General features: G+C 56.2%; 1 long non-coding RNA gene across 1 annotated transcript in view; it reads left to right on the top strand.

Annotated features, from left to right (window-relative positions):
• LOC139829512 (uncharacterized) overlaps positions 1 to 18,733 on the top strand; it is a 71,874-nt gene that overhangs the window by 38,066 nt on the left and 15,075 nt on the right. The window contains exon 2 of the long non-coding RNA XR_011742011.1: positions 13,252 to 13,357. This is a non-coding gene — a long non-coding RNA (uncharacterized lncRNA). The remainder of the gene's footprint in view (positions 1 to 13,251; positions 13,358 to 18,733) is intronic.

Below are 18,733 nucleotides of genomic sequence, written 5' to 3'. Positions count from 1 at the left end.
ATTGCTAAGACATACAGAGGTGCAATATAGAAACATGTGAAAAGCCCATTAGCCAAAGCCCTGATGACCACTTCACCAGGCACATATGGCCGGGAGCAGCTAATAGGAGAGAGCCGGCCAAGGCCATTTTTTTTTCCAACCAGATTGTTTTTCTCATTATGTTTTTATTTCTACCTAAACTGTTAATTAGGCACTTAGAAGATTTTTTATTGAGGGGTGAGTGTAACAAGCTGGTGCCTTTGCCGTCCCTCCCGCGCGGCGGGGGCTGCCGGGGCCAGGCTCCTGTGTCCCCATGTCCCTGTGTCCTGGGGCCAGCGAGGGCCGCGGTGCCGGCGGCAACGCGCGGTGTGCGAGCACGTGCTGCCGCGCTGCGCCGGAGCCACCCGCCTGCACGGGGCACGCGTCTGTCCCTCCAGCCCCGAGCCGTCTGTCCCCGTCCCTCCCAGCGCCGTGTGCGTTCGTTGTCTCCGTGCCCTGCCTGGCGCTCCCCACCCGCAGAGTGACTCGGGAGAACACAGGGACGCAGACGCCGCTCCGGTCGCGGCTCCGAACGCTCGCCGAGGCGCTTGGGCAGTGCCAGGTGCCGTCGGCCTGCGGGAAAGCAGGGAAGCTGTGGGTTGCGCCGGAGGACGGTGGCGCCGGGCAGGGCTGGTCCAGCCCGGCCCCGTCTGGGTTCGCACATGGGCACCAGGGGGCTCCGAAAACGGCACCAAGGGCCGCGGCTGCGCCCACCACATGAAACGTTCTCTTCAAGAGGTTTCTCCTTTGGTTGTTTTGAATCTCTTTTCTCCGTTGCTCTTTTAAAACTTGTTTTTAATTTGTTATTCTCTTTGTGGGCCTCCTTTATTTTTATTCTACTTTACCAAAAGCGCCTGGATTTTATTCCCATCCCAGTCTTATTAGCATTTTGGTCTTTGATCTCTTTTTAAAAGGATTTACACCACAGTTTTATTATTCAATTTTCCAAAGTATATTTTCACATAATCTACAGAAATGGCTAAGACAAGAGAACTTCGCAGGAAAGAGAGCGGTTCCTGGCGAGGGGGCTCAGCTGGGGCAGGGGAAGCTGTGGGGCAGGGGAAGCTGTGGGGCGAGGAACCTCGCGAGGCTCCTCTGGCCCTTCCTGGGGGGTTTGCAGAGCAGCCCCGGAGCCGGTCCCGGCTCAGCCCGAGCTCGGAGGCACCGCCCCACTCCGTGCCGCCCCACGTCCTCGGCGCCTTGCAGGGCACCCGTGTCCCAGCGCCACTGCGCAGCACCCCCCTGCCCGGCTGTCCTCGCCGTGTCGGCACCCAGGGACCGGCGTGGGACCGGGGCTGCCTGGCGTCCTCCCCCCGAGCCGCGCATCCCCTTCCCCACTGCACAACCTTTAGCAGCTCTTCGCTAGGAATCACTTTCTAATGAGCACAACAAAGTGATAACAATTAATGAGGAAGCAAAGCATTTATTTCTGAGCCCTAATTAACATTATCCCAAGCATTCTCTCAATGCTCTTTTGATGTCATAAAGCATGCTGGAACTATAAATGAGCTGTTCTCCCATTAACACTGCCATGCCCCCATCCCCTCCCTCTGTTACCCAGACATTAACCAAACCACTACATTCACGGGAAGCTAAAGGCCGCATCTTTATTCACAACAAAACAAGATAAACAATCTGCAGGTGGATTTTGCTGCAATGTCCCAGCATGGAAAAGGACTAAAATATTGACGCCACAGCACCCGGGAAGGGCGCGTGGTGCAGACACGCTCGTGGGCTCCTGAGCTGGGTGGTGGGTTATCCGCAAGCCTACGTGCAGAAGTGGGTCTCCACCATTTGAAGTTGACTTGAACCCTGGTTTTGAATGCAAAAATAATTCTATCATCTTCCCAAGGCAAACCATCCCTGTGAGGAGGCGAGGCCGTGGGTCTCCTTCCCCACCTCGGGAGCCTGGCCCTGCTGGGTCCATGCGCACGGAAATGCCCCCGTGCCCCTCGCACCCGCTCAGCCACGGCCGCTGCTCCCGGTCCCGCTCGCCTGATGAGGTCTTGTGTTACACAGCAAAGTGCCGCAGCAGCACCCGAGCTGATGTCCCCCGTTCGTGGGTCTGCAGCAGTGAAATTCACATTCCTCTTGGGATACGATACGGAGATACACAATTTCCTGCTTTATATAATTCAAATCCATATCTGTTCCAGCACAACTTGCCTTTGCCCTGCAAGAAGAAAACCTGCAGCTGCATGCCAGGCTGTTACACAGAGATCACGTCACTGCCAAGACCGATTGTGTTCAAATACAGTATCTCCCAAGTATTTATCTGTTTTATGTGACTTATCAGGTGCCAGTGAAACCTCTGTTCTTGACGGGGTAATGCAGGTTTGAAGGCAAACGAAACCCCCTGGCTTACACCACATCCGTTACTAATCCAGCGAGACGCATCCCATCAATAATAACGCTGGAGAGGCGAGGAGCTGTCTCCGCAGCCCCGTCCTCCGCGCACGCTCGCTCAGGCGGCTGAGCTCCAGGTACGGACGGAGCAGGAGCCGTGGGAGAACTTCGGTCTGGGTGGGAAGGTGTCCGTGTGGTACCACACGGGGTCCTGCGCTCGGGAGAGGGAGCCGGCGGGGAGGTCGGTGCGCTCGGTACCGGCGCTTTCACAAAGCAGCCCCACGCGGTGCTTCATGAGAGCTGCTGCTTCGACTCTTGCCTGGCGCACCCCAGCAAGGCGACACGCTGCAGCAAGGTGCCTCTTCCTCATTATTTGCCTTGAGACGGGCATATATCAGCATTTTAATGCGCCTCTTCCCAGGAGGGAGACGCGGGACGAGCCGCCTGCTGCTGTGCAGCCCTGCATCGCCAGCCGCACCGGCACCGCGGCGACCGCGCGCTCCGGGCTCAGCGCCCGGCGGGGACAGCCCAGCACCCGGCCCGTGCCAGCGTCCCCTGCCCACACCCCCTTCCCGTGCCCCACCGGGGAGCCCCGCACGCTGCCGGCACCTGGCGCCTCCGCCCGCGGCACGGACGGCTCCGGCACTGCGGCGTTTAGGAAAACACGTTGATTTTGCAGGGGCTGAGCTGGGAGGAGAAAATTGGTGCTAACGGCTGTGCGAGGAGGGCTCAGCAGAGCGTGCGAGGGGAGCTGCCCTGTGCCCCCGGACACCTGGAAAGCAGAGGACGCCTGAGAGCTCCCCGTGCAAAAATGACACCCTGCCCAAACTGTTTATCATTAACTCCCATTTAAAAGAAGAAGGAAGCTGTGCAAACCATTAGGAAGATAATTGGTCTCTCCTCTGTATTTCAATAAAAGCAAGGGACAAAATACCATGTATGTGAAATAACTACTTTAGGATAACAGCACCCGTCACCTTGACAACTCGGTCAGAGGTCTCGGCGCGGCGGTGCCTGCTCAGTGAGGTGTGAGAAATAGAGGACGCCGGGGACAGGGGGAAGATCCTTGTCTGACCAGCGGAGATGTGAGGACCACAACAGGCTGTTAGCCACGGGATTTCTAAACAGAGAGCAGCTTTCATGAGGAAGCGTTAGAAAAATAACCCCTGCGGAGCCGGCGGTGCGGCCGTGTGAGCAGACCCCGGCTGCGGCTGAGCCCAGCGCCTCTGCCAGCGAGACACGGGGTGCTCAGCACCTCAGACGGGGTTCAGCGCGTCCTGGGCCTGCGGGTCCCCCTCTGCTCGCCCCGGCGCACAGGGCGCCCGTGTCCCCTCCCCAGTCGCCACGGCGGGGGTGGCAGCGCGGGGCGCGCGCATCGCGGGGACGCGGCTCCGCCAATCGCTCCCAACACACCAACACGCAAAACAACATAATATTGCAAACAAAAGGTGACAACGCAACATACTAATATGAACAGACATGAAATCAATGGGAATTTCTATTTAGGTAGGAAATCAATAGGAATTTCAAGGTAGGAAAAAAGGAAATTACTTACCTTTAATTTGAGCTCTCTTCAAGGCTGGTTCTGCATAGATCGGTGCGGGGGGCCGCTGGAGACGGGCCCATGGCCAGAACCGTCCCATCAGCGCTCGGCACCTGTGCCGGGAGCACAGTGGAGCTTTGCCGGGGGGCTGCAGAGGGGGTGACACCTGCCTCGGGCGCTGCCCTGTGCCACGGTGGCGCGGGCACGGCCGCCACGGATTGTGCAGCGGCACTTCTGGGGCTCAATTTCTGGTGTCCTGACCCAGCAGCCGTGGCACTTCAATAGTGGCATTTGCAAAACGGGCCATTCTTGGGAAGCAGAAGTCAAGGTGTGGTGCCCGGGTCTGGCAGGTCAGGCCTCATCCTGGAGACAGTCGTGTCAGTGGGCTCGCTGGTCCGTGCAGAGCCCGCTCAGGCTCCCAGCGCTGGTGTGTGGTGCTCTCAGGAAGACGAGGGACTCGGTTTGAGACCCTTTGAATTGAAAGATGCTATGAAAGTGAGAGATTATTATTATTTTGTTAAAAGGAGCACCAGCTGCATCTCAAGCTCTGCCCTTTCAGTGACTGAAAATTAAAAGACTTGGAGAAGTCAGTGTTATTATTCCACAGAGGATCTCAAAATCACCTCCTGGTGTGGCTGAAGGTGGAAACAATTTTAAGCCATTGCTTCCAGATATATTTGAATGCAGCAGCAAAGCCCGGTGTCCCAGCATTTTGCATTTCACTCATTCATGAGTGCTATAATGGTCTGATGGATTTTAATTTAAGCGTAATAGGAGCGAAGTACGAGCTTAGGTAAAACGTGGGCAAGATTGCCTGCTCCAAGTGCATGCAGAGCCTACAGTGCCGATGCAGCTCAGGCTGCAGGGGCAGAAGGCAGCGTGCTGGAGCTGCCCGCCCTGGCTCTGGCTGCTCTCAGTTCTTCCGTGGCATCCAAAGCCGCCTTGCTCCTCCTCCCCGTTCGTACCGGCTCCCCCGGCCCCGGTGCCGCCCCGGCAGCCACCCCCGCGGGCAGAGCCAGCCGGGGCAGAGTCCATCTGGCCAGGGATGTTATTCCCGCGTTGTGGTTCCGCTTTCCTGCAGTCATGGGCTGCTTGAAACGCACATTTACCCCAGGTATAATGGCGGTGATTGGTATAATCGACAAGGGGGCGTATTTTCAACAGAGTACGAACAAAAAATGAAGAATAACTACGTACAAAGGATTTTCTTGGCAGTTCTCTTGGTGCTTTTGCCAAAGGTCCATATGATGCTCTCTCCCACCACCAAGGTGTTAGGGGCCTCCTGGGGGGATGGTGTCTGGCAGAGTGCTTCTCAAACAAAGCAGCAGGCGGGCGCAGGTTTGGAGCGCAGCCTGGCCCCGGCCCAGCCCGAGCTCTGCGGGGCTGGGACCAACGGCAGATCAGCTCCACTTGCCGAGGACGCGGAATTGAGGTGAGCGCCGAATGAGCTAGCAGCAGCAGCAACAACAATCCAAAGGGTTTTATCATCTTTGCAGCAGAAGGGACATATGGTAAATAAAATTTAATGTTGCCAAATGGGGAGAGATGCACAATGACCTAGGAACCATAAAGCAAAGAGCAGCATGAATGGAAGTGAACTGGTGCAAGGGGGAGGATACTGAAGATAAGAAAACGGCTGAAATCATTACAAAGGCATCGAATGCACCCGCAGACACCCGGCTGCAGAACGGCGCTGGCCCCGGCAGAACCGCCTGCACTGCTGGTCCAGAGCCGCCTGCGCTGCTGGTCCAGAGCCGCCCACACTGCTGGTCCAGTGCTGCACAGACTCGCTCCTGCGGGTGCTTTTTGTTCCCGTCTCTGTCTCCCTCCGGTAGGGATCTCAGGAGCTCCCTTCGCTCCCGGCTCCTCCGCTGGGACTGGCGGGGCTGGTCCGGCACGCTGCGGTGGGTCAGAGCCGGGCGCTCTGCCTGTGAGCAGGTCCTGGTATGGCGCGTAGGGCTTTGCCCAGGTCTCATGGCCTGCTTTCAGTCTGGACTTTCCTGTTTTCTCTTCTGGCTCCTCAGCTCGACCCAGTCTGTAACTCCAGTGTTCTGGGGCAGCAGGACCATGTCCCCAGCCTAAGTGGTGCTGGGGTTCAGAGACAGGCACAAGGTTTATGGGCTTCTTTCACCTTTAATGGATAACACCTTTTTTTTTCCCACTGTGGAAACTGCAGCCACCTTCACATTTCCCTGCAACACCATGCTTGTGCCTAATTAAGCTCTATTAATACTAATGAACAGGCTCACCATAGCCCATCACTTTAGTTCTTAATCTAATGCCATGTTGTGACACTTGTTCAATGATGATTTCAGCCCATGAATCAAATCATTGTGGTTCAGCCCATGTGCCCACCTCCCTTCTCCCTTTCTCATAAGAGAAACCTAGCCCAGAAAACAGCAGAACTGGTTAAGCAGTTTTTAATTAACTAAACCGAGAGCCGAAGCGGAGGCCCCGTTGCCGCAGTGCTGAGCGGAGGCGGTGGGAAGGGCCCGGGGTCCCGCGGGTCTGTGCCCCAGCCCAGCGAGACCCGCACCGGAGCCTCACGTGTGGACGCGCGGCCCGGGGGGCTGGGGGAGCGCGTTAAAGGAAAGCGGGCACAGAGAAGGAGCAGACAGTGACACTGGGGGAAGGTGACATCAGGGAGGAAGCCCCAACAGCCCTTTCTTTCTTTTCTTCCCCTCCACATCTCAGAGGTGAACTAAACCGTGTGTTCTGGAGGAGCAGTGGCACCTCCGCACTGAGCACTGACTCGGGTTGAGTGTTTCGTGTAGCGTCTGTAAACTCTGAGAAGCAGTTCCCCTGCAGTCCTAGGGGTTTCACGGAAACAAAAACATCTTCTCTTCCCGAAGTGTTCCCGTTGCCTGTCACTCGGTTTTTCGGGTGATGCAGGATTTAATTCTCTCCATACCTGCAGACAATTTGCAAACTTTCCGACTTGCTCGGGTGCGGGTTTCCCCTGTTGCCGTGGGCCATAAAGCATCGTGTCTGTGCTGGAGCCGGACTGCAGCCTTCGTTTCTGCTCTCCCGTCGGTGCTGCTGAATTATTCAGGTGGGAGACTCCGCTGAACTCCAGAGGCTCAAATAAGAAACATAAAAGTTTGAAACTCGTAGGTTTCAAGAAGTACTGAAGTGAAAAAAATATTTCAGCCAGGTTGATTTATGTTTAAAATACCTAAATATACTGCTGCGCTGATCGACTTGGATTGTGTTGTCATGCTGGTTGGCAGAAAGAGATGAGATTTTTCAATATGTTAAAGTGTAAATGTTGTTAAAAACACAGTATTAGAAGATTAAGATTCTGACCCTTTACGTTCCAATGATCGTAAAAATAAGACTTCCAGCCCATTAAAGAACAGCTTGCCGAGGCATTACACTGAATCACTCCAGCACGAGGATGTTATAACCCTGCTCTGGCTTATTCATAGGCATCTGCTTATGTGGCATCTACATCAAACTGTGAATGCAAATGTAAGTCTGAGGGCTCGGCTGTGCTTTAACAAACCTGCCCGCTTCCTGCCCAGCCCTGGCCCCAGCGGAGCCGGTGGCTCCCGCGCCCGTGGGACGGCTGCGGCCACCGCACTGCGCCACCACCGCATTGCGCCGCCACCGCACTGCACCGCCACCGCATTGCACCGCCACCCTCCTGCACCGCCACCCTGCTGCACCGCCACCCTGCTGCACCGCCACCGCATTGCACCGCCACCGCATTGCACCGCCACCCTGCTGCACCGCCACCCTGCTGCACCGCCACCGCACTGCACCGCCACCGCATTGCACCGCCACCCTGCTGCACCGCCACCCTGCTGCACCGCCACCGCACTGCACCGCCACCGCACTGCGCCGCCACCGCGCTGCACCGCCACCCTGCTGCACCGCCACCGCACCGCCACCGCCACCGCACTGCGCCGCCACCGCGCTGCACCGCCACCCTGCTGCACCGCCACTGCATTGCACCGCCACCGCACTGCACCGCCACCGCATTGCACCGCCACCGCACTGCACCGCCACCGCACTGCGCCGCCACCGCGCTGCACCGCCACCCTGCTGCACCGCCACTGCATTGCACCGCCACCGCATTGCACCGCCACCGCATTGCACCGCCACCGCACTGCACCGCCACCGCACTGCGCCGCCACCCTGCTGCACCGCCACCCTGCTGCACCGCCACCGCACTGCACCGCTGCCACACTGCACCGCCACCGCGCTGCACCGCCACCGCATTGCACCGCCACCGCGCTGCGCTGCCACCCCGCTGCGCCACCACCGCACCGTCCCACGCCTTCATCAGGGCTTGCTCTCTTTCTTCATTCATCTTAAATTAACCTCGCTGTGTGTTGGCTGCAGGGAGCAGTCCAAATCTGGGCAACTCAACAGAGAAAGCTCCATTGATTAAAGTTAATTAGGCCGTACTTTTTAAAAGACCATAAGCCGCGTAGCTGCTGTGCGGTGTGTGTGGAGCTGTGTCAGCACCCGCAGCCCGGGGACCGCTGGGTCGCCCCGGCCACCGAGTCACAGAAACACTTATTTCCATCTAAACACTGAGCCTGCTGGGCTGGGCTGCACCTCCTGCCACCCCACAGAGCTCCCAGCACCCGGCCCCGTGTCCCCCAGCCCCATGCTGCAGATGGAGCCTGATCCTGGTCCTGGTCCTGGTCCTGGCCCTGGTCCTGTCCCTGGCCCCGGGCTCGTCCCAGCCAGGAGAGCTGGAGTCGTGCAGCCTTTGGTCCTTCCAGCAGTGGCAGTTATTTAATCTAAGGGGAAGGATCCAGGCACTGGAAATTTTCAGAGAGATTTGATGCTTTACGACAGACCAAAACTGTGCAGTGGAAGAGCCTGATTCCGTGTGCGGAACATAGAGATAGAACGTGCTGGTGCTCGGGGAGGCTGAGGCAGCCGAGGAGCGGAGCCCCTCTCCCAGCCCGGCCTTCCTCCTGCCGGCCTCCTCCAACGGGGCCCTTCCCTGCATCCCTCGCTGGTCCCGTCGTCTCCATCGCCAGGACCCTGGTGATGGCATCGCCGGGTGGCAGGAGGGGTCTCCAGCCCCGCTGACCCCCAGCGCCCTCATTAAGGACAGCAGGGCTTCGTCACAGAAAGGTGCAGATTCTGGCTCCTATTTGAGGCAGGTTTGAAATAGCGGTGAAGGTTATTGAAAACATAACCAAAGCTCCTCCTTATTTCATTAAATACAAATGTGAGTGGGGTCATCAGTTTTTATAGGGGCTCGTAAAGCATCCCTCTTGTTCAAATAGGCTATCAAATCACCCAAGGCTTCTCTCTGTGAGGAGTGCAATAAAACCAGAGTTTCTTCTTTAAGAAACTCATCTCAACATCATAATAAAATAACCTTAAATAATACAGTATGGAACAGTTTTTCAATAACATAATTATAGGCTTCCATTTTTTTCCTGGCAGGTCATTTCTTGGTATCTATTTTGGGTGCCATATTGCAGGGGAAGGGGGCAGGGAGGGAGGCGCGGAGGATGCAGAAGCGTGTCCTCAGGTCACAGCGGATCACCTTGCCTCTCCTTCTCCTGTTCACACCCTCCTGTTCACACCAGCGACCACGGGCACGGCCGGGGTTTAAATGATCCCGTATCTGTGGAGGATGGAGCAGGAACATCCGCCGATGGTGCAAGGACGGAGGGGGCAGCAGGGGTTGGAATTGGTCAAAGCCTTGGCAGCCGTGCTCATCCCCGGCGCCGGGCGATGCGGGGCCTGCGCGGAGGATGCGGCGTCCGTCTTCCTCCCCCATGGCAAAGCGCAATTCCCGCAGACAGATTAAAACACTTGGCGGTGTGTCTGTTTTCTGCTTCCTTCTTTGCCGTAATTGGCGGCTGACCCGCGGGTGCCACGCGGTGTCATTAGCCCCGCGGGAACGGGTCGCCAGGCGGGGAGTGGGTGGGCTGGCCGAAGGGCAGCGCAAATGGGGTTTATGTATCAGGCCTGTCACGTAAGGGGATTTTAACCCTGTGCTTATTTACCTAAGCTGTATCTCCCCTTGATTCAGAGTAACAGTCTGCTTTTCAACATACAGGTGCTTATGGGGTGTTACTGATTTCGCTTAGGAATTCTGGCTTCGGTTTTAGGGAAGGTATTTTATTTTTTGCATGCTTACATTTGAAGATTTATTCACAATTAATAATTACTTCATGTTTGCAAAGGGCTTCAAGTCTGAGCTACTTCATGGTAACACACACACAAAATTCAAACAAGGGTGATGTGATTTTGACGCCATCTCCTCTGTAGAAGTCACATCCTTAGCACACACCCCCCCGTCCCACACCCCGCGCGGCCCTGTAAAAAATCAATCCGTGTACATCATCTCACATGTTTGCAGATGATACAAAGTTGTGTTTAAAAAAAAGAAAGAAAGAAAAGCCTCAAGTGGCAGAGCAGTTAAGGAACTCCTAGGTGTTTTTAATAACATTGATCAGACCAAATGAAAAAAGCCAGAGCAGTGGGAGACAGGAGCAGGCAGCAGATGCTGACATTCTATCACAGCAGACACATATTGACTGGCGGTCTGAACAAGTCACTCACTCATCAGCGGCCAGCCTGATTGAGTTGCCTGCAGCCAGTAAATGAGCCTTCCATCCACTGTGGGTCGAAATGAACTGCAATCTTTTCAGACCTCGTTGTTGGCCAAATGAGAGATTTAAAACCCCGGAGGACTCCAAATGAATTTACCAAGGAGCCACAGTGACTAACAAAGCTGCAATACATCAGCGCGGGCGCTGGGCACCGCGCCGGCTGCTCGGGGATCACGCTGGGTATCGCCCGCGCCGCGCCGTGGTCCGCCCGCGCCGAGCGGTGCAGGGCTAACCAGATTAACCAACGCGAGGTGTGTAAACCTTTTACGGCTTCTTTAAGGATTTAAAGATTTTGATGAGAAAACACTACAAGTTTCCCAGGGGAAATTTGCTGTTATTGATTTAATGTTTGCTTGCATGCTACCCGTCAATTTTCCAAGAGCTTCAGCAACAAAATTCTTATTTGATATTTGATAGATCTCTCGCTATTTTGCATGAGCGGAGCAGGGGTGTGCAGAGAGCAACAAGGAAAGAGAGGCAAGGGTGCCTCCTACGTACACCCTATTAACCCAGACCTAATCTCAGGCTAAAACTAACTCCAGCACCAACTACAAGCTCCAGACTCTTCAGGGGATGGCTGGGGACAAATCAGTCCGGCTGGCTTTGTCAGTCAGATGAGGGAGTTTCAAGCTTCTTTAGGACCTGGTGTGATTACACATCCCACATTCACACAAAGGCACGTGCGTGCTAACGCCCTGTGCGTGGTCACGCTGCGGGGAAGAGGGGTTTCATTTGCTCTCCTCCTGCCTTAGACCCACGGGAGAGACTCCAGGTTGCTCAGGTCCCTCCCAGAAATGCGTTTGTTGTACTGAGACCAGAATGAGAGACAAACACACAACACCGTTGGGCTCAACCGCAGCCGTCAGAGAACCTCTCAAGAGCCAAATGTTGAGCTTGACCTGAATCCGGTGCACAGGCCTCGGAGGGCATGGACCAAGAAATGAGTCCGCCCTTCCCTGTTCCCTGGGGGCATGAGAAGGGATTTCTCGGGGTTCCCGTGGTTGGAAGGAGCCGGCGTGCCCGGGCGGACGGCAGAGCACTCTGCAGCGCTGCCTTCCGGAGATCAGTGCTGCTCCCCGAGGCAGCGATTACTCCATTGCTAACATTTTCATGATAACAAATTGTTCGCTCGGCAGACAAGCGCAGCGCTCCCCTCTCGCAGCTCGTGCCCCTGCCCGGTGCTGTCCCGTCTCCCTCGCTGGGGAGGGCTCCGTGCTAACGATCCGGGCCGACCCCGCTCCCCTCGCCCTGGGTGCTCTCTGCCGGTCCGAGCGCCGCACGGTTCTGGTGTTGGGTCACTTCATTCCAGCTGGATGTAGTAAAATGGTTTGTCATCTTCATTTTTTTGCCGCGGTGTCCTGGAGGAATATGCTCCAAAACGCCTTCAGCAAGAGCCTCTAATCTGGAAGAGTCATTTCTCCCTCTGCCTCTCACAGCACAGGAGCAATGCGGTGGTTGCTGGCTGGAAAATTAGCCCAGGGAACTCTCTCCTCTCTCTGTCTCTCACCTCATTAGACTAGTGAGAAAATGTAATTGTAAGTCTCTGGGGCTTTCTGCTGCAGGCTGGTGGGGGATTGTGCTTCAGCAGGGCTCGTGGAGAGCGGAGCCGGGCCCGGCGGGGGCAGCGCTCCTGGGCCGTGCCCCGGCCAGACGCGGTCCCCGCGGCGTCCGTGCGGCTGCCGGCCACGGGCACGGCGCAGCCGGGTCCCTGCGCCCCCAGCACCACCCCCGGGCCACCTTCTGCCTGTGGCCACGCAAAGTGCGCTGTGCGCTGTGGCCATCGCTGGCTCGTGCGCGTCGGTCGCTCCTGGTGCCGCCGTGCCCCTCGCAGCACGGGGCACAGGGGTCCGGGTCACTGCAGTGCTGCTCCGATCTCCGTCTGCAGCACCAGCCCTGACCCCTCATTGTTGTGTGTGGGGCTTCTTTTTCTGGGCCATTCCACTCTAATTTCCTGCATGCTTTACCAACCCCGTGATTGCTAATTGCAAGCACCAAGCATTTCCTAGGAAGTGAAGACACAAGGCCAAATAAAATGGAAATTCTTTGCATGTGAAATCTGAAATAAAGAGGGAGGTTATTTACACCGGGCTCCTGACACGTGTGTGTATTTGGCGAGGTTAACAAAGATTAATACACAGAGGCTGTTTTTGGTGTAGAATGGGAAATGCTGGGGCTGAGTCTACCAGCCACTTCAGAAATAACATGTCTGCCTTGTATTTTAAGGCAGGAAGCAACGCCTCAGCTGAAATCACTTAAACAAAAAGATTGCAGTGAGGGGCATAATGCAAGAAAGTAATAAGGTTTAAAACAGGTCAGAGCCCTTTCCCTGCTCCACTGCTCCTGAGTGAGATGCATTATTTAATGGTCTTTGGTCACCGCTGATATACTGTTGATGAAATAGATGATTTTGTTCAAAAGAGCATTAGAGAAGAAATATACAATACTGCATTACATTCCGGCACAGTTCTCTCTCTGGTAAAAGCCGATAGATTGAAGGTTTTTCCTCTTGACAGGAAAGCAAAGCAGTTGAAATGAAAAGTCTTATGAAATGGCAAATACAAATGGTAATAATGCCACCATATTCAAAATTAAATTGTTGTAATTTTAGTTTCTGAGCATGGCAAAGTAATACAATATTCAGCACAGGCTTGGGGAGCGAAACCCTTTGGCAATAATGGCACTGCCTCACGAGCTAACCAAACAATCTTTTATAAAAATGTGGAGTCTGATGGGTCTCTCCATCACCTACAGGAGCTGCTGTGTTGTGGATACCCCAGACCTGGAGTACGCGAGCTGCAGTGCAGCGCTCAGCCTGGAGATGTCTCTGCTAAAAGAAAAAAATGCCTTAACTGCCCAGGTATGTTGAGTTGGGGACGGGATCGATGGCAATCCGCAGCCCGGCCCGGTGGTCTCAAGGCAGAGCAGCCGTCTCTCCCGCGCTGCCGTGCCTGCTTCCTCGGCACGGCCGGCGTGGAGCGCGGCTGCAGAGCGGCGCTGGCTAACGACACAGCTAATTAGCACCGCAGCTCGGCCGGGTGATCCGCCCCGGCTTCTGCTCGGTGTTCTGCACCAGGAGACCCCCAGTGCCTGCAGCAAAAGGGCGAGAGTCTGCCGGCCCCGCTCCCCTTGCCTCCCCAGGCCCCTGCAGACAGCTCTCAGTGTTGAATCTCCGTGGTGCGTCTGCACCGTGTTTGAATAGCCTGCTGACCTTTCCCAGTAATGCCTCTTTTATAACCTCAGCTTCTGCCGGGGTTAACGCCACCCCTGTACTTACAGACCACGAATTCCGTGTGTAATGATAACGCGGGGCCCAGCTTTCCAGCCATGCAATTATTCTCTCTGCGTCCCTGTGTGCGCTGTGACTTTCATTGCGGTTAAATGCTGCTATTTTCTTTTGCCAGGCCCTGGGAGGGACTTGAGTTTGCCCTCCATGGGTTCAAGTCTCTTCTGCCAACAGAAGATATTACAGTGCATATAAATGCTGTGTTTGTCCGTGGGCGCCGGCGGGGCTGCCGGGTACGGCGGGGGGAGCACAGCGCGCCCTCCGCTCGCACCGGCGGGACTGTGGCCTCGCGCGGTCACCGGCGCTCAGGCCGCGGCGTGCGGTCCTGTCCCGCGGGGAGGCCGCGGCAGGTTGGGCAGAGCAGCACAGGGAGAGGCACCAGCACCCACAACCCGCCTGCGGGGTGGTTCCGGAGCGGCTCTGTGGGCAGAGGGGACGCCCGAAACAGGACAGACCCGGCCTGGCCTCTGCGTCCCCAGCTGGCACAGCGGTAGAACCGGCAGCCGCGTGCCAGCGCAGGCGCCCTGGGCTGTGCCCGTGCCCGCGGGTGCCAGGGCTGGCGTGGCACCCCCGCCGGTGCTCCGGTGCCGGGCCGCCCGCGCCGGCGGCCGCGCGAGCCATCCATTACACGGTAATGGGGGAATGCAGCAAAAATGGCAGTGAGGGAAAGGAATACATCACTGGTAATTATCTCTAACCAGAAATCTCCTCCACTGCTCCAAGCCCCATCATTCCAGCCCTATTCTAATAAAGTGACACCTTTTTAATTATGGTAAGGACAAATCTGAAATTCCGGTAAGTAATTAGCATACATAATTTGCCATCTCTGACACAATGTGACTTTATCACAGGCTACCTCGGTGCAAGGAAGAAGTGCAAGGCTGCTGTATATCCTGTTTTAATTTTAGAGAAACCCAAACTGTCCATTTATTTTTATTACAATGTATTTCTCAAGTAGTTGAGTGGACAGCACCGAGAGTGCTCCGAGAGTGCAAATAAACAGCAGCAGCCTTGGAATGTTAAATTTAAGGGTTGTTTTCAAGAACAGGGCACTTAATTTCACAATAAACTATATTTTTATGGACCTCCATGAAACCACTGTTACCGACAGTACAGGCTGTCTGGGCCCGTTTTGAGGTGCACAGGACCCGCTGAGCCGTTCAGCCTGGTTTATTTCGGTGGAAGGGGAATGCCCATCAAACCGGAAAACACTTGCGTGTTGCGATCCAATTATTTATTTGCCCTTCCAAAGGCTGCTTCCGGTTTTATTGTCTTGCCCAGCTCTCCCCTGCTATCTGCCCGTGTGCTCCAAGGGTGATTCTTGGTTATGGTAATGGGCAGAATATTAAAACCCGTAAAGCGTGGCTATGAGAGGTTTTTCTTAAGGAATCGTGATGTTTGCAGCAGTCGCCACGACGTGGCACGGCTCCTGGCTGCCCCGTGGCTCCCAGGGCTAATATTCCTGCAGCTAATATAATTCTGAGAAATGTTAACTCTGGGCTAAGTCATGAATATTTTACACGTGAGCCCCGCTGTCCGGTCGTGACCAGTCAGATAAGCCGCGTGGCTTTGTTTCTCCTTGACGAGTGGGCAAATGCTCCCAACCTAAGCGCTTGTTTATGAACACAAGTGTTTGATATCTGATGTACTAAGACATGCAAAATGCACCCTGTTATTCGGGCATGCTTTGGTAGGGGCTTGTGCACGGCCCAACGCAAATACCACCCTCCTTTGGACACTGCAGCGACCAGGACAGCAGCGGCTGTTCGGGAAGAGGGAAACAAAACCTACTGGGAGGATTAAAAGCATGAACAAAGCCAAGCCGCTTCAGGCTCTAATACATCATCTGTCTGGTGCTCTCATCAGAGACCCATTTCTTTATCCTGAAATGGGCACGGGAGCGCGGTGCAGGGGGGCAGGAGAGGCGCCGCTGGCACACCGGCACCGCCGCGGTGCTGGCGCCGGCTGAGCGCGCCCGGCCGGGCTTCGCCCCCAGCCCCGCTGCGGTCTGCAGGCGCGGCGTGCAGCGGCAAACACCTCCAGAGCCACGCTGCCTGGCGAGGTGGGAAAGGGGCTCTGCGCGCCACGGCCAGCAGAACAGGCTCTTCGTGCGGCAGGAGGCGTGCCGAGGCCCCCGGCACGCAGGCACGGCCGCTGCCGGTAATGCTGTGTTATCCGCGGCGGTGGCTATCCATCAGGATCTAGCAAAAAGAGCCATTTTGGTCTGGCAACATCTGTTTGCGTTAGTTTGAAAGCCAGGATAAAACATTCCTCGTAAATAATTAAGTCATCGGGGCACACTCAAAGGAGAGCGGATTGTCCTGCAACGCAGCCCCGAGGGTGGCAGCTCCGAGGGGAGGGTCGCGGGCCGGGGGCCTGGGCAGCACGGCGCTGGCGGGGGGCGCTGGGGGTCCCGGGGGGGCTCCGCCGCACCCGCCTTTCCCTGCTGTGCCAAGGGCTTGGAGCACAGCAGCTGGAGCAGCCCTTTCAGACTGGACAATTCTCATCAATCTCCTCCGTGCCGCTGGTGCTGCTTTGGAGGCTGGGGACACCAACAGCCTCTGCGGAGCAGGGGAACCTGGTCTGGGCCCAAATGTGGTGGAGATTTCACCCGCACTTTGCACGGCCCGGGCTGGATTAAACCGCGGTGCTTCCGCTGGCATGTGCTGGGTTCCTGGAACCCCGGTGCAAGCGAGAAAGCAGAATCTGAACTTTTCCTTTGGAAAGGTAACTTTGCTTTGCTGCCTTGCTCGGCAGCCTTGGAGCAGACGGTAACATCGACACGGAGTAATTGGTCGGTTCAGTGTGTTGTGACCACAGGTGATGCGGGCGTGGAAAACCTTTGTGTTCACACACGTGTGGAAACGCTCCCAGGAGCCCGGGGAGCTGGGGGGGCCAAAGGTCCACTTTGAAATTCACCACTGGTTTGGAAAAGGACAGGACACTTTTTGAAGTTTCTCTTTTGAAATGTATTATGGAGAAAATGATCAGGATTGGACTGTCAACTATTTTAGATTGCAAATGGCATCCCAGATGGAACATTTTCGGGATATTTTTCCTATCGGCGGTGCAAAGGGAGGCTTTCGCCCCCAGATGGGATGCTAAACATGGTGGTTTCGCCAGCGTGGGCAGCCGTCCTGCCCACAGCGTTGCCCGACCCTTGTGCTGGGGACACCTGAACGAGCACTGTCCTCGGTGCTCCCCGCCGACCCCGAGCATCCCTCACCGCCTGCTCTCCGGGCCCAAACCGCGCTCGCCGGGAGATGCTGCGCTGGTCCTCCCGCCGCCGCCCCCTCGGATTTGTCTTCCCTTGTCTGCGGTAGCCAAAGGGAGAGGCATTAATAAGGCGGGGGAAGCAGGTTCGGTGGCAGCCTGCGCTGTGTTGAGGAGGAGTGATTGCTGCGCAGATCGCTGGGAGGCAGGAGGATATAACCCTAATGTCTGCACCTCAGGACACGCCATTAAAAAGGCATCTGCACTGACACAGATCTGGTGTTTGTCAATACCCTGACAAGCGTTTCCCCTGCGGCATGGAAACACCTACCCCACGTGGCGGGTGTGCGGGGGGAGCAGGGCTGGCGGGCCCCGGCCCCACGGCTGGCACGGGCAGCACAGGCAGGGCAGGCAGCGCAGGCAGGGCAGGCAGCGCAGGCAGCACAGGCAGGGCAGGCAGGGCAGGCAGCACAGGCAGGGCAGGCAGCACAGGCAGCGCAGGCAGGGCAGGCAGCTCAGGCAGGGCAGGCAGGGCAGGCAGCTCAGGCAGGGCAGGCAGCACAGGCAGGGCAGGCAGCGCAGGCAGGGCAGGCAGCTCAGGCAGGGCAGGCAGCACAGGCAGGGCAGGCAGCGCAGGCAGGGCAGGCAGCTCAGGCAGGGCAGGCAGCTCAGGCAGGGCAGGCAGCGCAGGCAGGGCAGGCAGCGCAGGCAGGGCAGGCAGCACAGGCAGGGCAGGCAGCTCAGGCAGGGCAGGCAGCGCAGGCAGCGCAGGCAGGGCAGGCAGCTCAGGCAGGGCAGGCAGCTCAGGCAGGGCAGGCAGCGCAGGCAGCACAGGCAGCGCAGGCAGGGCAGGCAGCTCAGGCAGGGCAGGCAGCGCAGGCAGCACAGGCAGCGCAGGCAGCGCAGGCAGGGCAGGCAGCTCAGGCAGGGCAGGCAGCGCAGGCAGCACGGGCAGATCCCACTGCCTCGCTTTCCAGCCCAGCTCCAACGTCCACCTCAGCACGGCACAAACCCACACCACATCTCCCCAGCTCACCCCGCGGGGGTTCCTGTCCCCTCGCTCTGCCGCGGGTGCCCCGCGCTCATCCTCGCCCTCCCGCCCGCGCTGGGCTCACGCGGCATCGCCTCCTGTCCAGCGCCCGAATGAATCAGCGCCGCCTTAGAACTTCAAATTACGTGTAGCTGTAGTTAATTAAATGTAAAATCATTGGAATAAAATTATCCTTTCATTAGAAATTAACTCACTGCTTAAGACTTCAATAATTACTTTTTTCTTCCCAAACCACATACAAAATGGTCAGTTAAACAGTATGTAAAAAAAAATATAGTTTAATGACCACATAGCAATCAAGATTACTATTATTTAAGCACAAGCTATTAACATGTGCAATGAGGTATTAGCTAATAAATTATCTTTATAAAATTAAATTGTAATTTTATCACAAATTTTACAGAGGTTATGGTTTTTAATGACTGTATTTAGTTGTGGTACTGAGCGTGCTGCTTTCCTTCATTACTTCATTAACACTTTGCATTTATACTCTTTCTTATTATTATTTTAATTTAGAAACGGGCTTAATTGATTTATTTCCTGTCTGTGGGGAGCCACTTGGTCTCCACCATTGCACAAGGGCCGGGGTTCAGCTCGTGCCCACGCTCTGCCCTCACAGGGAGGGTGCTGGGACCCCACAGGGACTTTGTCCCCACTCTGGGCCCTCCCAAGCGCCCCGGCTGCGG

This window comes from Patagioenas fasciata, chromosome 20, assembly GCF_037038585.1.
Source record: "Patagioenas fasciata isolate bPatFas1 chromosome 20, bPatFas1.hap1, whole genome shotgun sequence".
NCBI lineage: Eukaryota > Metazoa > Chordata > Aves > Columbiformes > Columbidae > Patagioenas > Patagioenas fasciata.
Note: the sequence above shows the minus strand (reverse complement) of the source record. Positions and strands in the feature narration are given on the sequence as shown.